Source organism: Hylobates moloch, unplaced genomic scaffold (assembly GCF_009828535.3).
Source record: "Hylobates moloch isolate HMO894 unplaced genomic scaffold, HMol_V3 SCAFFOLD_1, whole genome shotgun sequence".
NCBI lineage: Eukaryota > Metazoa > Chordata > Mammalia > Primates > Hylobatidae > Hylobates > Hylobates moloch.
In genome coordinates, this window is record NW_026652276.1 from 11,729,445 (window position 1) to 11,749,369 (window position 19,925).

Genomic DNA, 19,925 nt, shown 5'->3' on the forward strand with positions numbered 1-19,925 from the left:
AATCCAGCAGCACATCAAAAAGCTTATCCACCATGATCAAGTGGGCTTCATCCCTTGGATGCAAGGCTGGTTCAACATACGCAAGTCAATAAATGTAATCCAGCATATAAACAGAACCAAAGACAAAAACCACATGATTATCTCAATAGATGCAGAAAAGGCCTTTGACAAAACTCAACAACCCTTCATGCTAAAAACTCTCAATAAATTAGGTATTGATGGGACGTATCTCAAAATAATAAGAGCTATCTATGACAAGCCCACAGCCAATATCATACTGAATGGGCAAAAACTGGAAGCATTCCCTTTGAAAACTGGCACAAGACAGGGATGCCCTCTCTCACCACTCCTATTCAACATAGTGCTGGAAGTTCTGGCCAGGGCAATCAGGCAGGAGAAGGAAATAAAGGGTATTCAATTAGGAAAAGAGGAAGTCAAATTGTCCCTGTTTGCAGATGACATGATTGTATATCTCGAAAACCCCATCGTCTCAGCCCCAAATCTCCTTAAGCTGATTAGCAACTTCAGCAAAGTCTCAGGATACAAAATCAATGTACAAAAATCACAAGCATTCTTGTACACCAATCACAGACAAACAGAGAGCCAAATCATGAGTGAACTCCCATTCACAATTGCTTCAAAGAGAATAAAATACCTAGGAATCCAACTTACAAGGGATGTGAAGGACCTCTTCAAGGAGAACTACAAACCACTGCTCAACAAAATGAAAGAGGATACAAACAAATGGAAGAACATTCCATGTTCATGGATAGGAAGAATCAATATCGTGAAAATGGCCATCCTTCCCAAGGTAATTTATAGATTCAATGCCATCCCCATCAAGCTACCACTGACTTTCTTCACAGAATTGGAAAAAACTAAAGTTCATGTGGAACCAGAAAAGAGCCCACATTGCCAAGTCAATCCTAAGCCAAAAGAACAAAGCTGGAGGCATCATGCTACCTGACTTCAAACTATACTACAAGGCTACAGTAACCAAAACAGCATGGTACTGGTACCACAACAGAGACATAGATCAATGGAACAGAACGGAGCCCTCAGAAGTAATGCCGCATATCTACAACCATCTGATCTTTGACAAACCTGACAAAAACAAGAAATGGGGAAAGGATTCCCTATTTAATAAATGGTGCTGGGAAAACTGGCTAGCCATATGTAGAAAGCTGAACTGGATCCCTTCCTTACACCTTATACAAAAATTAATTCAAGATGGATTAAAGACTTAAATGTTAGACCTAAAACCATTAAAATCCTACAAGAAAACCTAGGCAATACCATTCAGGACATAGGCGTGGGCAAGGACTTCATGTCTAAAACACCAAAAGCAATGGCAACAAAAGCCAAAATTGACAAATGGGATCTAATTAAACTAAAGAGCTTCTGCACAGCAAAAGAAACTACCATCAGAGTGAACAGACAACCTACAGAATGGGAGAAAATTTTTGCAACCTACTCATCTGACAAAGGGCTAATATCCAGAATCTACAATGAACTCAAACAAATTTACAAGAAAAAAACAAACAACCCCATCAAAAAGTGGGGGAAGGACATGAACAGACACTTCTCAAAAGAAGACATTTATGCAGCCAAAAAACATATGAAAAAATGCTCATCATCACTGGCCATCAAAGAAATGCAAATCAAAACCACAGTGAGATACCATCTCACACCAGTTAGAATGGCCATCATTAAAAAGTCAGGAAACAACAGGTGCTAGAGAGGATGTGGAGAAATAGGAACACTTTTACACTGTTGGTGGGACTGTAAACTAGTTCAACCATTGTGGAAGTCAGTGTGGCGATTCCTCAGGGATCTAGAACTAGAAATACCATTTGACCCAGCCATCCCGTTACTGGGTATATACCCAAAGGACTATAAATCATGCTGCTATAAAGACACATGCACACGTATGTTTATTGCGGCACTATTCACAATAGCAAAGACTTGGAACCAACCCAAATGTCCAACAACGATAGACTGGATTAAGAAAATGTGGCACATATACACCATGGAATACTATGCAGCCATAAAAAATGATGAGCTCATGTCCTTTGTAGGGACATGGATGAAGCTGGAAACCATCATTCTCAGTAAACTATCGCAAGGACAAAAAACCAAACACCGCATGTTCTCACTCATAGGTGGGAACTGAACAATGAGAACTCATGGACACAGGAAGGGGAACATCACACACTGGGGACTGTTGTGGGGTTGGCGGAGGGGAGAGGGACAGCATTAGGAGATATACCTAATGCTAAATGACGAGTTAATGGGTGCAGCAAGACAACATGGCACATGGATACATATGTAACAAACCTGCACATTGTGCACATGTACCCTAAAACCTAAAGTATAATAGTAAAAAAAAAAGTTATTATGATAATTTTTTTGTAGAGACAGGGTCTCACTATGTTGCTCAGGCTGGATGCTTCATAGTATTTTAACTTTTGCCTGATATTTTTTGTACCTGTTCATTTATTTCCAAATTAAAAAATAGTTCATAAAGAATCAACCAATCAATGATCTATCTAACTATGTTTGATGTAGGAAAAAAGGATTTCCCCCCAATTCTCTGAATAAACAAGAAATGAAAACTTGTTTGGAAGGATAGATGTTTAAATGTAAACAGTGGTTAAATGCGGTGACTTTTATTTTCTTCCTTTTGTCTATCTGTATTTTCTGATCTTTGTACAATAAACCCATATTACCAGTGTAATTTTTTTAAATATTGGAAAAAAAGACTACCTCTTTTTTTTTTTTTTATTCTTTTGAGACAGAGTCTCGCTCTGTTGCCCAGGTTGGAGTGCAGTGGCACGATCGCGGCTCACTGCAACCTCCGCCTCCCGAGTTCAAGCACTTCTCCTGCCTCAGCCTCCTGAGTAGCTGGAATTATAGTCACACACCACCACGCCTGGCTAATTTTTGTATTTTTAGTAGAGATGGGGTTTCACCATGTTGGTCAGGCTGGTCTCGAACTCCTGACCTGGTGATCCACCTGCCTCTGCCTCCCAAAGTGCTGGGATTACAGGCATTAGCCACCATGCCCAGCCAAGACTATCTCCTTTTAAGAGAGAGAAAAACAGGGTGATGATGGGGTATGCATGTAGATCACAGGGGCCCCAAAGTTGGGGACTTTGTCAGTTTCTCTTCTCCCCTTCTGACTCTGAAAGCTCCACTATGGAGTCTTTCCAGAAACGGCTCTTAGAAGAGAAAGAGTGCACTCTCTCAGATTCAGTGTCCAATATTTGGCGACCACCTTCCCTATTCAACCTGAACCATTCCTTCTGGAGCAAGTAGGACAGAGCTGTCAAGGGCACTATGCTCCCTGCAGAAGCAGGCGGAACTGTGATCCTAGAAGCTGGGCTCTCTGATTTCAGAATGGATGTAAGGTGTGGGCTGTGTTTATGTAAAAGCCCAATTGTACCAGCTTAGAAGAGTAGCCATATAAGATTTCTCTCCCAAACAGGTTAGCCTACATTAAGGCATTAATATAGAAATAGAAAATAGAGACATTAAGGATTTAAGTTGCTTCTGAATTCCAAGTGCTTCCCATTCAAAGCCCCTCTAAAGTACAAGGGCCTTCTTGGGGGGTGAGGAATAGCTCTTTCAAAAACTCCGCATTAAAGAGTAGGTATTGTGATGATCCTCTGCCCACCAGCAGAATAAGAAGAAAAAGCGGTGCTTATTTAAAGCCCTTGACATAATTGAAGATAATTTTTGAATACTTTAAAATGACAAGAAACTGTGTTCAAAGCATGCTCAAATATACTTTAGAAAGTCTCCACCAATAAAGTATTTAAAGTGTAAAAGTTGGCCAGGCGCAGTGGCTCACGTCTGTAATTCCAGCACTTTGGGAGGCCGAGGAGGGCGGACCACGAGGTCAGGTGATCAAGACCATCCTGGCTAACACAGTGAATCCCTGTCCCTACTAAAAATACAAAAAAAAATACAAAAAAAAAAAAAAATTAGCTGAGCGTGGTGGCGGGCTCTTGTAGTCCCAGCTACTCAGGAGGCTGAGGCGGGAGAATGGCGTGAATCCGGGAGGCGGCGGTTGCAGTGAGCCGAGATCGTGCCACTGCACTCCAGCCTGGGCGACAGAGCCAGACTCCGTCCTCGCCAAAAATAAATAAATAAACAAATAAACAAATAAATAAAGTGTAAAAGTTTTAGGACATGTACAGCTAGGTATGAAATGTGATGGTTTGAAAGTGTAAGGTGGTTAGAGTATTTCGAAAAAATACTCTTGCTTTTTTGGTATTTTTAAATATAACTAACATATATTTCTTTTGAAATTAAAAAAATGTATATTAAAACAAACTCTGTTTTGAAACATAAAATCACTGCCTACTTGTTGGATTATGTGGTAGACAGTCTCCAAGACAGTTTCAGTGACTCTCTTTTCCTAAACTTATGCCCCTGCATATTTCCATCCCACCCTGAATAGGGCTGCCCTATTAACAAAGAGGATATTGCAGAAATGATATTCAAAGGGTAGGTCATCATAAAGGCTTCTGCTTTGCTCTTGGATCATTCGCTCTGCGAGTAGCCAACGGCCATGTCCCCACAAGTTCTTTTGAAGTCTTATAGTGGCTGCCCTTAGAGACAATAAATGACCAGTGTTTCCTATTCAGATCTTAGTTCATCTCGTTAGGATTGGGAGGGTCTGGAAGAAAAAGATCTAGCTATGTTAATAGAGATTCTTTACAGATACAAATTTTCCCCCACAAAGAACAGCTTTGCAGGGCCATTTCAAAATATGGCAAATCAACATGTTTTGGGGTAAAATATGTTGATTTTCTTGTTTGTCTCATAATGTTATGCCAGAGTCAGGTTGGAAAGTAAATTAGGATATATAGGGTTAAATAAAACCCATCTGATGAGACTTTATGATTTGTAGGGCATGACTCCCCAGACCCCTTAGATAGGAATTTGGGCAAGATAAAAAATCAGAGTTTAGTCCTCACTTAGCAGCACTATGGAGAGGTCCATGAGACAAGAAATTGAAACCTCCTGCCAACAACCACCAGTGATTTGTCAGCCATATGTATAAGCCATCCTTGAATGGGATCCTCCAGCCCCAATCAAGCCTTCAGATGACTGAGGTGCCATCCAACCCCACACAAGTCTCCTAATCAGAACCACTCAGTTAAGCTGCTCCCAAATTTCTGGTCCACTGGAACTGTTTGAGATAATTAACATTTATTGTAGTTTTTAGTCATTACATTTTGGGATAATCTGTTACACAGCAATAGATGATAAAGACTTGGGTACCTGCAAGAGATGTGCTGCCACAATGGAACCTAAAATGTGGGAGTGGCTTTGATATTGAAAAGTCCGCAAAAATGTGAATGAGTATGAGGAGAGGGTTGGTGAAAGCCTGAAGAGCCAAGAAGAAACCATTAGTAGAAGCCTAATGGACTCCGAGGTTTTAAAGATGAAGACAAAAGATTAAGTGAGGGCCAGGTGTGGTCGCTCATGCCTGTAATCCCAGCACTTTGGGAGGCCAAGGCAGGCAGATCACTTGGGGTCAGGAGTTCGAGACCAGCCTGGTCAACATGGTGAAACCCCACCTCTACTGAAAATACAAAAATCAGCTGGGCATGGAGGCAGGCACCTGTAATCCCAGTTACTCACAAGGCTGAGGCATGATAATTGCTTGAACTCGGGAGGCAGAGGGTGCAGTGAGCCAAGACTGCACCACTGCACTCCAGCCTGGGCAACAGAGTAAGACTCCATCTCAACACACACACAAAAAAAGGATTAAGTGAGAAAAAAAAATGCACCTTATGGGTTGTGCCATTTAGCTAACGAAATGTCCAAGCAGAGCAGGAACATACTACCTGATTTCTTCTTGATGTTTAAAGTAAAAGATGAGAGAAAAGAGACAAGTTAAAGGAAGGTCTCTTAAAAAGGACACAGGATTTACTGCTTTTGAACATTCTCTGCCTCTTCAGCTGTCAAACAATGCTAAAATTAAGAAGTCACTCTCAGGCAAAGATCAAATCTAGGACAATGTGAGAAAAACATGGTATAAAGAAGAAATTGGAGGTGGGGAAAGGTGGCTACAAGATGCTCTGTCAAAAACCATTCAGTCAAACCTTAGGGTTTTCATGAAGCTTAAGGGTGTTGTCACTCAAGAGTCAAGAGCGGAAACCCAAGGTAGAGAAGCGCTTATCTCAAAGAAATATATAAGTATGGTTTTCTCTAATGCAGTAGACCCCAATAAGAATTATGGAAAACCCATGATGTTTTCAAGAGAATTATATTGGTAAAAATACTGCTATCCAGCCTGAACTGAAAGGGTCACACGTAGCACAAAAGGAGAAGACTTTGGACTCTCAACCAGCAAGGTAGCTTTGGGCTTCTTCTCTTGGCTTGTGCAGGGCTGCCATTTCACTGTGTGCTCACATGACTTCTTCTTTGTGAGCTTAAGGAGACAGGAGTGAGCCTCTGGTCCGACTTCTAACAAGAACACCAATTCTATCAGATTAGGGCCCCAACTTAAAGACCTTATTTAACCTTAATTACTTCCTTAGAGGCCTCCATGTCCAATATATAGCACACTGGGAGTTAGGGGTTCAACATATGAATGTGAGGGGGGACACATTCAGTTCACAATCCTGGGAAACATTCGGAAATTTTAAACACATTTCTGAATAATTAAGGAGTCAAAAAAGATATCGGGCCAGGCACAGTAGCTCATGCCTGTAATCCCAGCACTTTGGGAGGCCAAGGTGGGCCGATTACTTAAGGTCATGAGTTCTAGACCAGAGTGGCCAAGATGGTGAAACCCCATCTCTATTAAAAATACAAAAATTAGCTAGGCATGGTGGTGCTTGCCTGTAATCCCAGCTGTTAGGGAGGCTGAGGTGGAAGAATTGCTTGGAGGTTGAGGTTGCAGTGAGACAAGATTGCACCACTGCACTCCAGCCTGGGTGACAGAGTGAGACTCCCATCTCGGGGCAGGGGAGGGGAAAAAAAAGGAAGAAAACCCAAGAGACTGTGACTAGTAAATAAAACGAATTCACTGATTAATTAAGAAAAGGAAACCTTAACTAAAGTTTCAGGTCTATACTGGTTTACAGATTAGCTTTATAAACTCTCAAAGAAGTATACCAATCCTTATGGTATACGATTTGTTCCAAAGAATAGAAATAGAAGAACTCCCCAGCTCAAATTAGGAAGTTGTGCAAACCAGCAATGATGGTAGGCAAAAGGAAAACTGTATGCTAAACTTTACTTAGGAACATATGTGGTAAAAATTCTAAACAAAACATTAGGAAATTGAGTTCACCAACATATTTAAAAAGTAAACAAATTTTGACCAGTAGGATTAATCCTGGAATGATCCAAGGATGTTATAACTTTGGCAAATATCTTACAGAATTTGCCACATTAGCGTATTTTTTTAGATAACCATCTCAAAAGTACAGAAAATTATTTCATATAAATATTTCTAACATCTATTATAAATGAAAACTCCTAGAAAGCTAGTAATAAAAGGGAACGGCCTTAACCTGATAACCTGATAACCTGATACATAGGAGTTACCAAAACCCAATAACAGTAACAATAATAATGAATGGTACAAATATGGGTTGGTATCATCTTCAATATTTGCCAGGTACTGCTCTAATATGTATATATATATAAAGTGTGTGTAATATATATATTATATAATATATATAGTCATTTAACCCTCACAAAGACCCTATTGGATGGGTACTATTATTATTCCCCTCTTATAGAGGAAAAAAAGGAGTTCTGGAATATGGAGAGAATTTAAGACAGAGAGAGAGAAATTAGGAAATGAGGAACAGAAAGGATAAGTGGCTTGTTCAAGATCACACAATTAGAAAGTGGCAGAACTAGGATTGAACCCAGGGAGTTTGCTCTACAATGCACCCTCCAATCATGATGGTATATAACCTCTAATGTCAGAAATAAGACAGAATGCCCACTATCACCATCTCTACTCAACATTGTTTTAGAGGTCATAGAAAGAACAAAACAAGGAAAACATAAAAATACATCATGAGCTGGGTGCAGTGGCTCACGCCTGTAATCCCAGCACTTTGGGAGTTTTTCAGAAAGAAAAACTGCCATTACCACAAAATGATCTGAATGTCAACATACAAAAGTCAAGAAATCCTACTGAAAAAAGATCAGTATCATTTATTTATATATCAGCAACCATTAACTCAAAATTATAACTTAATAAGCATTTATCTTTTGGCTCAGCAATCTCACACTGAAATGATCTGTGCACACAGTTATTCATTTTGGCATTATTTGTGATACGACAAGATTGGAAACAACCCAATTTTTATCATTAGAATTTTGGTGCGTACATATAAAGAAATATTATATGCAGATAAAGCATATATATGATATGTATATAGTATGTGCTTTAGTATAAAGCATATATACTCTATTAAAGCATAAATACTATGCAGTAAAAAAAAAAAAAAAAAACAGGCCAGCGCAGTGGCTCACGCCTGTAATCCCAGCACTTTGGGAGGCTGAGGCGGGTGGATCACTTGAGGTCAGGAATTCGAGACCAGCCTGAGCAACATGGAGAAACCCCATCCCTACTAAAAAATACAAAATTAGCTGGGCATGGTGGCGCATGCCTGTAATCCCAGCTATATATATATATATGTATATATATATATATATATTACACACACTTTATATATATATACACATATTAGAGCAGTACCTGGCAAATATTAAAGATGATACCAACCCATATTTGTACCATTCATTATTATTGTTACTGTTATTGGGTTTTGGTAACTCCTATGTATCAGGTTATCAGGCTGAGGCAGAAGAATCTCTTGAACCCATGAGGCGGAGCTTGTAGTGAGCCGAGATCGTGCCACTGCACTCCAGCCTGGGCAACTAGAGTGAAACTCGGTCTCAAAAACAAAAAAACAAACAAACAAAAATAAAACAAAAACAAAACAAAGAATATCTCCAAAGACATGAAGTGATTTCCTGGATATACTGGTGAAAAAGTAAAGTGTTGAACAGCAGGAGCAGAATGCTATTTGTATGAGAAACGGGTAGCAGAATATAAACATATTTATGAATTTGTTTATATCTGCAGAAAGAAACACTGGAACAGTAAATAAAAGCACAAGTGTTTACATCCAGGACAAAGCTATTACTAGCTTTCTAGGAGTTTTCATTTATAATAGATGGTAGAAATATTTATATGAAATAATTTTCTATACTTTTGAGATGGTTATCTAAAAAAATAAGTTACAATTTTGAGTAGATTCTCTGACTACATGTAATTTAGCTAAAAATTAGGAACAAAAAAAGTAACTAAGAAATCCCCAACTACCTGTAAATTAAACAATATATTTCTAAATAATCTAAGGGTCAAAGAAGAAATAAAAATGGAAATTAGAAAATGTTTTAACTGAATGAAAATGAATGAGAATAAAGACTCAAGTTATCAAAACTTGTCTAAGGTAGGTAAAGCAGCAGTTAAAGAAAATTTAGAGGAGAAAAAATGTCTCTAAACAATGATTTAGTCAAGGTGCAGTGGCTCATGTCTATAATCCCAGCACTTTGGGAGGCCAAGGTGGGAGGAATCGCTTGAGGCCAGGAGTTAGAGATAAGTCCCAAGACCAGCCTGCACACCATAATGAGACCCCGTCTCTACAAAATTATCCAGGTGTGGTGGTGCACACCTGTAGTCCCAGCTACTCCAGAAGCTGAGGCAGGAGGATCACTTAAGCCCAGGAGGTTGAGGCTGTAGTGAGCCATGATCACACCACTGCACTCCAGCCTGGGTGACAGAGCAAAACCCTATCTCAAAAATAAAAAATAAAACAAAATGAATGAATAAACAATGATTTATATTTCCATCTCCAGAAGCTAAAAAAGAACAACAAACCAGATCTAAGGAAAGTAGTAGAAAGGAAATAAGGGTAAGAACAGAAATCACTTTTTAAAAACAAAAACAAAATCAACAGAGCTAAAAGTTAGTTCTATGAAAAAATTAATGAAAGAAATAAACCCCTGGCAAGAGTAATTAAGAAAAAAAATAGAGAAAATGTAAATTTCCATTATGATGGAATGAAAAAGAGAACACACTACAGATCCTACAGACATCAAAAGACTAGGATATTATGAACAAATTACAACAAAAAAGTGATAGTTTAGATAAAATGAAGTAAATAGGACAAATGTTAACATTTTTGTTAGCGGTATTGAGTCTCTGTAATGTTCTTTTTTTTTTTTTGAGATGGAGTCTCGCTCTGTTGCCCAGGCTGGAGTGCAATGGCCACAATCTCAGCTCACTGCAGCCTCTGTCTCCTGGGTTCAAACGACTCGGCCTCCCGAGTAGCTGGGATTACAGGTGTGCGCCAACATGCCTGGCTAATTTTTTATATTTTTAGTAGAGATGGGTCTCACCATGTTGGCCAGGCTGGTCTTCAACTCCTGACCTCAAATGATCTGCCCACCTTGGCCTCCCAAAGTGCTGAGATTACAGGTGTGAGCCACTGTGCCCAACCAGAGTCTCTGTAATGTTCTTTTCTGTAGGTTTAAAATATTTCTGAATTTGAAAACTTTTAAAGAGCAAGCTACAGCAAGCTTACGATGCGTAAGATTCTTCTTTTTGGCCGGGTGCGGTGGCTCACACCTATAATCCCAACACTTTGGGAGGCTGAGGTGGGCGGATCACCTGAGGTCAGGAGATCAAGACCAGCCTGGCCAACATGGTGAAACCTCGTCTCTACTAAAAATACAAAAATTAGCTGGGCATGGTGGTGGGCGCCTGTAGTCCCAGCTACTCGGAAGGCTGAGGCAGGAGAATCGCTTCAACCCAGGAGGCAGAGGCTGTGGTGAGCCGAGATGGCACCACTGCACTCCAGCCTGGGCTGCAGACGGAGACTCTGTCTCCAAAAAAAAAAAAAAAAAAAAAAAATTCTTTTTTTTAATGTTTATTTTATTTTATTTATTTATTTTAAGATAGTGTCTCACTCTGTTGCCCATACTGGAGTGTAGAGGCACAATCACAGCAGCCGTGACCTCTTGTATACAAGCGATCCTCCCACTTCAGCCTCCCCAGTAGATGGGACCACAGGTGAATGTGAATCCACACCCAGTTAATTTTTTGTACAGACAGGTTTCATGACATTGCCCAGGTTGGTCGTGAACTGCTTGGGCTCAAGTGATCCTCTAGCCTCAGCCTCCCAAAGTCCTCAGATTACAAGTGTGAGCTACTGAGAAAATGGATTATGGAACAAGGCATGATGGCAAAAAGGGTAAGAAAACACCTACCTCCTATTGAATGGAGTATAATTAACACTGCGGTTTTTTGGAGGGCAATTTGTGAGGATAAGAAAGTAACTGGTATTTTATGTAACTTTTAAATTACTCTAAATTGAAATATTGTGACATGAAAATATTAATGAAGTCTCATTTTAGGTGCAAATGTTAAAATAATGTAAATCACACAACTTAAAATTCTTTCAAGAGTAGCATAATTATAAAGTTGGCATAATTATTAAGATCAAATGTGTTGCAAATGCCATTTGCACTGCATCCCGTGGCACTGCCATGCGAGCCAGTTCACAGAAAGACCATCCTTGGTCACGTTAACCTTGAATTTTGCAAGATTTTCAAGAATACACTCCTCAGATAAAATCTATCAAAATTTATAAGGTATATCTGTTTGGATATAGCAATTCCACCTGTAGGAATCCATATTACTGACATTCTCATGTAAGTGTGCAGATATAGATGTCCCAGCATGGACCTAAAGGCTTCAGTGAGAACAGCAAAACCTGGAAACCATCCGAAAATGCCCATCAAGTGAGGATTGTGTATCTGTACCCACAGAATACCATACATCCTTGCAAAAGAACAGATGACTTTATGTACACTAACAGAAAAATAATCATAATATATGAAGAGCAAAAACAAGTTAAAAACCTAAAGATGAAATGGATTTTTTTTCTTTTTTTTGAGATGGAGTCTTGCTCTGTTGCCAGGCTGGAGTGCAGTGGCATGATCTTGGCTCACTGCAGTCTCCACCTCCTGGGTTCAAGCCATTCTCCTGCTTCAGCCTCCTGAGTAGCTGGGACCACAGGTGCACGCCACCACGCCCAGCTGATTTTTTTATTTTTAGTAGAGACAGGGTTTCACCATGTTGGTCAGGATGGTCTCCATCTCTTGACCTCATGATCCGCCCACCTCGGCCTCCCAAAGTGCTGGGATTACAGGCATGAGCCACCGTGCTCGACCTGATTTTATTTTTATAAACATATATACAATTCAAACAGAAAGAATTCAAATACAAATGAAACTATTTGGAATGGTTGTCTCTGGGGAACGGAGCTTGGAGGAGAAAAATAATTTTCACTTTTTAAATATTAAAAAATCCAACAGCTAGAATTTTTTGAGTACTTATTATGTGCCAGGCAAATTCTAAGCACTTCATTCAATTAGTCCTCATAAGGATCCTGTGAGACAGATGCCATTATTATTCCCATTTTCAGCAGTTGAGGGAACTGAGACCTAGAAAGATTAAATAATTTGGTTAAGATCACATATCTAGTGGGTTTAGGGCCAGGATTTGAATGGAGGTAGTCTGTATTAAGCAACACTCTTATTCACATGCTAACAGTTCTCTATACTTGGTAGTGTTAAGAGTAATGTTTAAAATAATAAACATGACAGTTTTGACTCTTAAAAATGCAAACCTGGGCCAGGCTGAGTGGCTCATACCTGTAATCCCAGCACTTTGGGATGCCAAGGCAGGTAGGATTGCTTGAGCTCAGGAGTTTGGGACCAGACTGGGCAACATAGCAAGACCTCATCACTACTAAAAAATAAAAAAAAATTTAAATTGGCTGGGCATGGTGGTGTGCACCTGCAGTCCCAGCTACTCAGGAGGCTGAGGTGGGAGGATTGTTTTGTTTGTTTGTTTTAGTTTTAGTTTTTTTTTTGAGACAGGGTTTTGCTCTTGTTGCCCAGGCTGGAGTGCAATGGTGTGATCTTGGCTCACTGCAACCTCTGCCTCCCGGGTTCAAGCGATTCTCCTGCCTCAGCCTCCCGAGTAGCTGGGATTACAGTCATATGCCACTAATGCTTGGCTAATTTTGTATTTTTAGTAGAGATAGGGTTTCTCCATGTTGGTCAGGCTGGTCTCGAACTCCCGGCCACAGGTGATCCACCTGCCTCGGCTTCCCAAAGTGCTGGGATTACATGTGTGAGCCACCACGCCCGGCGGGAGGATTGTTTGAGCCCAGGAGATGGAGGCTGCAGTGAGCTGTGATTGCACTACTGCACTCCAGCCTGGGCAACAGAGTGAGATCCTGTCTCAAAAATAAATAAAATAAAAATGCAAACCTGGAAAAAAAATTCAGCAACATTTTTGATTTTGCAATTTAGTAACATAAATCACTGTGGTAGACATAATAATGCCCGTCCCCAAAGATGTCCATGTCCTAATCTCCAGACCCTGTGAATATGGGACCTCACATGGCAAAAGTAACTGTACAGATGTGATTAAATTAAGGATCCTTTTTTTTTTTTTTTTTTTTTTTTTTTTAGACAAGCTCTTGCTCTGTCACGGGTCACTGCAACTTCTGCCTCCCAGGTTCAAGCAATTCTCCTCCCTCAGCCTCCCAAGTAGCTGGGATTACAGGTGCCCACCACCATGCCTGGCTAAATTTTGTATTTTTGGTAGAGACAAGGTTTCACCATGTTGGCCAGGCTGGTCTCAAACTCCTAACCTCAAGTGATCCACCCGCTTCAGCCTCCCAAAGTGCTAGGATTACCAGTGTGAGAAACTGTGCCCGGCCAAATTAAGGATCTTGAGATGGGAGATAATCCTGGATTATCTGGTGAGCCTAATGTCATCACAAAGTTCCTTATAAGGGAAAGACGAAGGCAGGAGAGTCATAATCAGAGAAGGAGACATGACCACGGAGGCAAGGTGAGAGTGATGCCTCGTGAGAAAGACAAGACCCGCCATTGTTGGCTTTGCAGATAGAGGAAGGAGGCTGGGCACAGCGGCCCACGCATGTAATCCCAGCACTACGGGAGGCCAAGGCAGGCAGATTGCTTGAGCTCCAGAGTTTGAGAGCAGCCTGAACAACAGGGTGAAACCCCATCTCTACAAAAAATACAAAAAAATTAGCCAGGCATGGTGGCACATGCCTGTAGTCCCAGCTACTTGGGAGGCTCAGGTGGGAAGATCACTTGAGCCTGGGAGGTGGAAGTTGCAGTGAGCCAGGATGGCCCCACTGCACTCCAGCCTGGACAGAGTGAGGCTAGGTCTCTCCAAAAAAAAAAAAAAACACACACACACAAGTGTGTGGCACCTCACCCCGTCACTCTCTCTTGCTCCTGCTCCTGCCATGTAAGACACCTGCTCCCCCTTTGCCTTCCACCATGATTGGAAGCTTCCTGGGGCCTCCCCAAATACAAGCTGCTATGCTTTTTGTACAGCCTGCAAAACCATGAGCCAATTAAACCTCCTTTCTTTATAAATTATCCATTCTCAGGTATTTCCTTATAGCAATGTGAGAACAGACTAATACAACAGCAAACAATAAGGACATGCTGGGAAATTTTTTTTCTTTTCCTTTTTTTTTTTTTGAGACAGGGTCTCATTCTGTCACCCAGATTGGAGCGTAGTGGCACAATCACAGCGCACCACAGCCTTGACCTCCCAGGCTCAGGTGATCCTTCCACCTCAGCCTCCTGAGTAACTGGGCAGGCAGGCACCACCACGCCCAGCCAATTTTTGTATTTTTTGTAGAGACAGGGTTTTGCCATGTTTGCCAGGTTGGTCTCAAACTCCTGGCTTCAAGTGATCCGCTTAAGCCTGGCAGGTGAAAGTTGCAGTGAGCGTGATCATGCTACTGCACTCCAGCCTAGGCAGCAGAGTGAGACCCTGTCTCAAAAAAAAAAAAATCTGTTCATGTATCAGGTTATTTTGTCTTGCTTTTCATTTTGTTAAAGTTTTTTTTAGAGATGGGGGGTCTCACTGTGTTACCCAGGCTGGTCTCAAACTTCTGGCCTCTAATGATCCTCTCACTTCAGCCTCCCAAGTAGGGGATTACAGGCGTGAGCCACTGCGCCTGACCTTGTATCAGGCCATTGAATGCTCACCATGGCTACATGGAGTAACTATTATCTCCAGTTAAGGATGAGGAAACTGACTCACAGAGAGGAGGAGCAATCAGCTGTGATCACACAGCGGGCTGGTGGCAGGACAGAGATTTCAACGCCAGCTGAGTTCCAGTCTGTGCTACCATGAACCCTCCACCTTCCTCTGAAGACAGAGGACTTCCTGAAGGATTCTCTAAGAAGGAGGTGTACAGAGACTACCAACACCATGGTTTGGAGTTTTCCCCTTAGAGACACAGGAGCCTTTGAACTTGCCGGGCTGATTTAATTTGGTATCACAGTGCTGCTGCTGGCAGGAAACCACCTGGCAGCCCCGAGACTGCAGCTCTGTAAACTACCATTTAAAAAGCCTGGTTAGTACATGCCTTGGCTGAATCCCTCAACTCTCCTGCTGTCCAGCAGGAACAGAGCCAGCAGGGAGGCAGGCCTGCTGTCAGACTCATAAAATCTTCACTATATTGGCTTTTCTCTTCCATTATCAGAACCCCTCAAGTAGTTATCCTGAAGTGAATCCCCTCCCTCAGTATCTTATGAGGAGCTTGACCCTTACCCCCAATATCTTATCAAGGGCAGGGCTTGGAAGGTGCCTGGAGCAGACAAGAGACTGGTGAGGTCTGCCAAGTAAGCCAGCACTCAGAAGGCAGTGGAAGGCTTTTGACTCCAATCTCTGGCCCAAATCCCCATCTCCAGGTTTTTGTGGAAGACAATCAGAAAACCACATGGTCTCAAGGAACAATGCAGCATTCACTAGACATATAGCTCTGGGGAAGGTCCTACAGTGGTTAGAAAATAAAATGGAGGCAGGGCGCCGTGGCTCATGTCTATAATCCCTGGCACTTTGGGAGGCTGAGGCAGCCAGATCACTTGAGGCCAGGAGTTCGAGACCAGCCTGGCCAACATGGTGAAACCTCATCTTTACTAAAAATACAAAAGTTAGCCAGGTGTGGTGGTGTGTGCCTGTAGTCCCAGCTATTCAGGGGCAGGGGGCGGGGGCTCTGTGGCATGAGAACTGCTTGAACTTGGGAGGTGGAGGTTGCAGTGAGCTGAGATCGTGCCACTGCCGTCCAGCCTAGGCGACAGAGCAAGACTCTGTCTCAAAAAAACAAAAAACAAAAAAAACGAATCTTAACTTGAAAATGAAATGTGTTTTATGGAAGTTTACTTTATAGTGAGCTGCATAGAAACATGTCTGGTCCACAATTAAAGAAGTTAGGCATGCCTGGGCTGATGGAAATTCAATCAAAAGTAAATAGTCTTCCGCCAATATGATTGTTCTTTTTTTTTTTCTTCTAATCTCAGTCACATTTTCTTCTCTTTCATTATTTGACAACATGGTTGTTCTTAAGCCAACAATGAATTTTATAAATATTTGCCATAAAGGAGTTAATGATATTGCATACAGATGGTAAGACAGTGAACCACTCAATCCACCAGACTTCTTTTTTTTTAACTCCGCCTCCCGGGTTCAAGTGATTCTCCTGCCTCAGCTTCCCGAGTAGCTGGGATTACAGGCTTGCACAACCACACCCGGCTAATTTTTGTACTTTTAGTAGAGACAGGGTTTCACCATGTTGGCCAAGCTGGTCTCAAACACCTGACCTCAGGTGATCCACCTGCATCTGCCTCCCAAAGTGCTGGGATTATAGGTATGAGCCACCGCACCCAGCCCAACTTTTAACTATTTAAGAAAGCAAAACAAAACAAAACCTTCCCTCTCTAAACAAAACAAAAAACAACAACAAATTATCACATATATATATACACATACATAAAACAAAACTATCACATACACACATATATATATACACACACACTATATATATTTATATGGAGTCTTGCCATGTTGCCCAGGCTGGTCTTAAACTCCTGGGCTCAAGAAATCCTCCCACTTCAGCCTCCCAAAGTGCTAGAATGACAAGTGTGAACCACCACACCTGGCCTATTGCATACTATTATTGTTAAATAATGGATTTTTTTTTTTTTTCTGAGACAGAGTCTCACTCTGTTGCCCAGGCTCGAATGCAGTGGCATGATCTCTGCTCACTTCAACCTCCACCTCCCAGGTTCAAGCGATCCTCAGCCTCCTGAGCAGCAGGGACTACAGGCGCCCGCCCCCACGCCCGGCTAATTTTTATATTTTTAGTAGAGACGGGGTTTCACCATGTTGGCCAGGCTGGTCTCAAACTCCTGACCTCAGGTGATCCACCCACCTGGGCCTCCCAAAGTGCTGGCATTAGAGGCATGAGCCACTGCGCTTGGCCTAAATAATGGAATTTTTAAAAGAGTGTTGATTATCAAAGATCCACTCAGAGTTTGCCTTCTAAATGAGATTAACATGCTTGATTTTTTTAAGTTTCAATGCTTAGTCCTGGCAATGTTGGTATTTAGCTGTAAGATCCTCCTTTCTGAATCTCATGGCAATAATATTTATTTCACAAGGATATTATAACAATAAAATGAGAGCAAAAGTACTTGATATTAATATAAATAACATTGTTAACTATAATAAGAATCTCTAAGGTGTTTTCTAGTTTTAAAATATTACTATTATTATTATTATTATTATTATTTTTTGAGATGGAGTTTCGCTCTTGTTGCCCAGGCTGGAGTGCAATGGCGTGATCTCGGCTCACTGCAACCTCCACTTCCTGGGTTCAAGCAATTATCCTGCCTCAGCCTGCTGAGTAGCTAGGATTACAGGCACCCACCACCACCATGCCCAGCTAATTTTTTGTATTTTTAGTAGAGACGGGGTTTCACCGTCTTGGCCAGGCTGGTCTTGAACTCCTGACATCAGGTGATCTGCTCACCTTGGCCTTCCAAAGTGCTGGGATTATAGGCGTGAGCCACCGTGCCCAGCTATTATTATTATTTTTGAGATATTCTTGCTCTGTTGCCCAGGCTGGAGTGCAGTGGCATGATCAGGGCTCACTGGAGCCTCAACCACCTGGGCTCAAGCAATCCTCCCACCTCAGCCTCCTGATTAGCTGGGACTACAGGCACGTGTCACCACACCTAGCTAATTAAAAAGTTTTGTTTGTTTGTTTTTTGTTTTGTTTTGTTTTTGTGGAGACCAGGTCTCACTCTGTTGCCAAGGCTGGTCTTGAACTCCTGGGCCCAACTAATCCTTCCACATCGGCCTCCCAAAGTGCAAGGATTACAGGTATGAACCACTGCACCTGGCAAATTTTTATTTTTAAGGAGTAATTATTAAAGAGTTTAGTCGAAGACAGTCCCTTGAGAGACACATTCTAAAGTAGATTAAGATTAAAAGACATAACAATTGGGATTTGCTTCACAATAATCCAGTGAGAACAGTGGGTTTCATCTATAGGTTTGGGTCACATTTTGAGTATTGCTGAAGCTGGGTCATGAGTATACGGGAGTTAGTTAAAAACCATTCTGGCCAGGCGTGGTGGCTCACGCCTGCAATCCCAGCACTTTGGGAGGCTGAGGTGGGTGGATCACCTGAGGTCAGGAGTTCGAGACCAGCCTGGCCAACATGGTGAAACCCCATCTCTACTAAAAATACAAAATTAGCCTGGCATGGTGGTGTACACCTGTAATCCCAGCTACTCGGGAGGCTGAGGCACAAGAATTACTTGAACCTGGGAGGTGGAGGTTGCAGTGAGCTGAAATCACGCCACTGTATTCCAGCATGGGCAACAAGAGTGAAACTCCATCTCAAAAAAAAGAAAAAAAAAAAAAACCATTCTGTCTGCTTTTTATGTTTGAATTATTCATATTGAGAAGTGTTAAAATAATTAATTGGGAAGCAATTGGGCTTAGATGTCTCCAGTGTCCTGAGTTCTTATGTAAGCAAACTGAAACCCAACTCAGAACAGATGGTTGGGCCAGGTGCAGTGGCTCACGCCTGTAATCCAGCACTTTGGGAGGCTGAGGCAGGAGGATCACTTGAGGCCAGGAGTTCAAGAACAGCCTGAGCAACATAGACCCTGGCTCTACAAAAATTTTTTTTAATTAAAAAAAATGTTTTTTAAATATAGATGGTTGTAGCACAGGAAAAGGAAATTTCTGCTTACCCAGTCAGAAACCGCCAACTAACCTCTAACTAGAGACTTTACCAGTCAGAAACTGCCAACTAACCTCTAACCAGGGAATTTCCACTCTAACCAATCAAATATTTTGTCTTCCTTCAGAAAACACCATATAAAAGTTTTCCCCTCAAGCCCTTCCCAGTAAAGCCCAAACCACTTGGTTGTTTGCCACTGCCCAATTCAGAAATATTATAGCATAAAACTATATTTACTTGATTTTAACTTCATTAATGGAGTCCACATGTTAACCTAGGATCTTTTTTTTTTAAGACAGAGTTTTGTTCTTGTTGCCCAGGCTGGAGTGCAATGGTCTGATCTCAGCTCACCGCAACCTCTGCCTCCTGGGTTCAAGTGATTTTCCTGCCTCAGCCTCCTGAGTAGCTAGGATAACAGCCGTGTGCCAACATGCCCGGCTAATTTTTGTATTTTTAGTAGAGACAGGGTTTCACCACTTTGGCCAGGCTGGTCTCGAACTCCTGACCTTGTGATCCACCTGCCTCAGCCTCCCAAAGTGTTGGGATTACAGGCATGAGCCACCGCACCCAGCCAAACGCTAATATGTTTTCCAAGAGAAAAAAATAACAGTTTTCTGGTTTTTAAGAATCTAACACTGTATATGTAAGTACATAATTGCATATCAATATTTCAAGTGATAATATATTTGAAACTTCTTTAACAAAATCT

At 41.5% G+C, this 19,925-nt stretch overlaps 1 protein-coding gene across 1 annotated transcript in view; it reads right to left on the reverse strand.

Moving 5' to 3' along the window:
• FBXO36 (F-box protein 36) overlaps positions 1 to 19,925 on the reverse strand; it is a 93,924-nt gene that overhangs the window by 17,320 nt on the left and 56,679 nt on the right.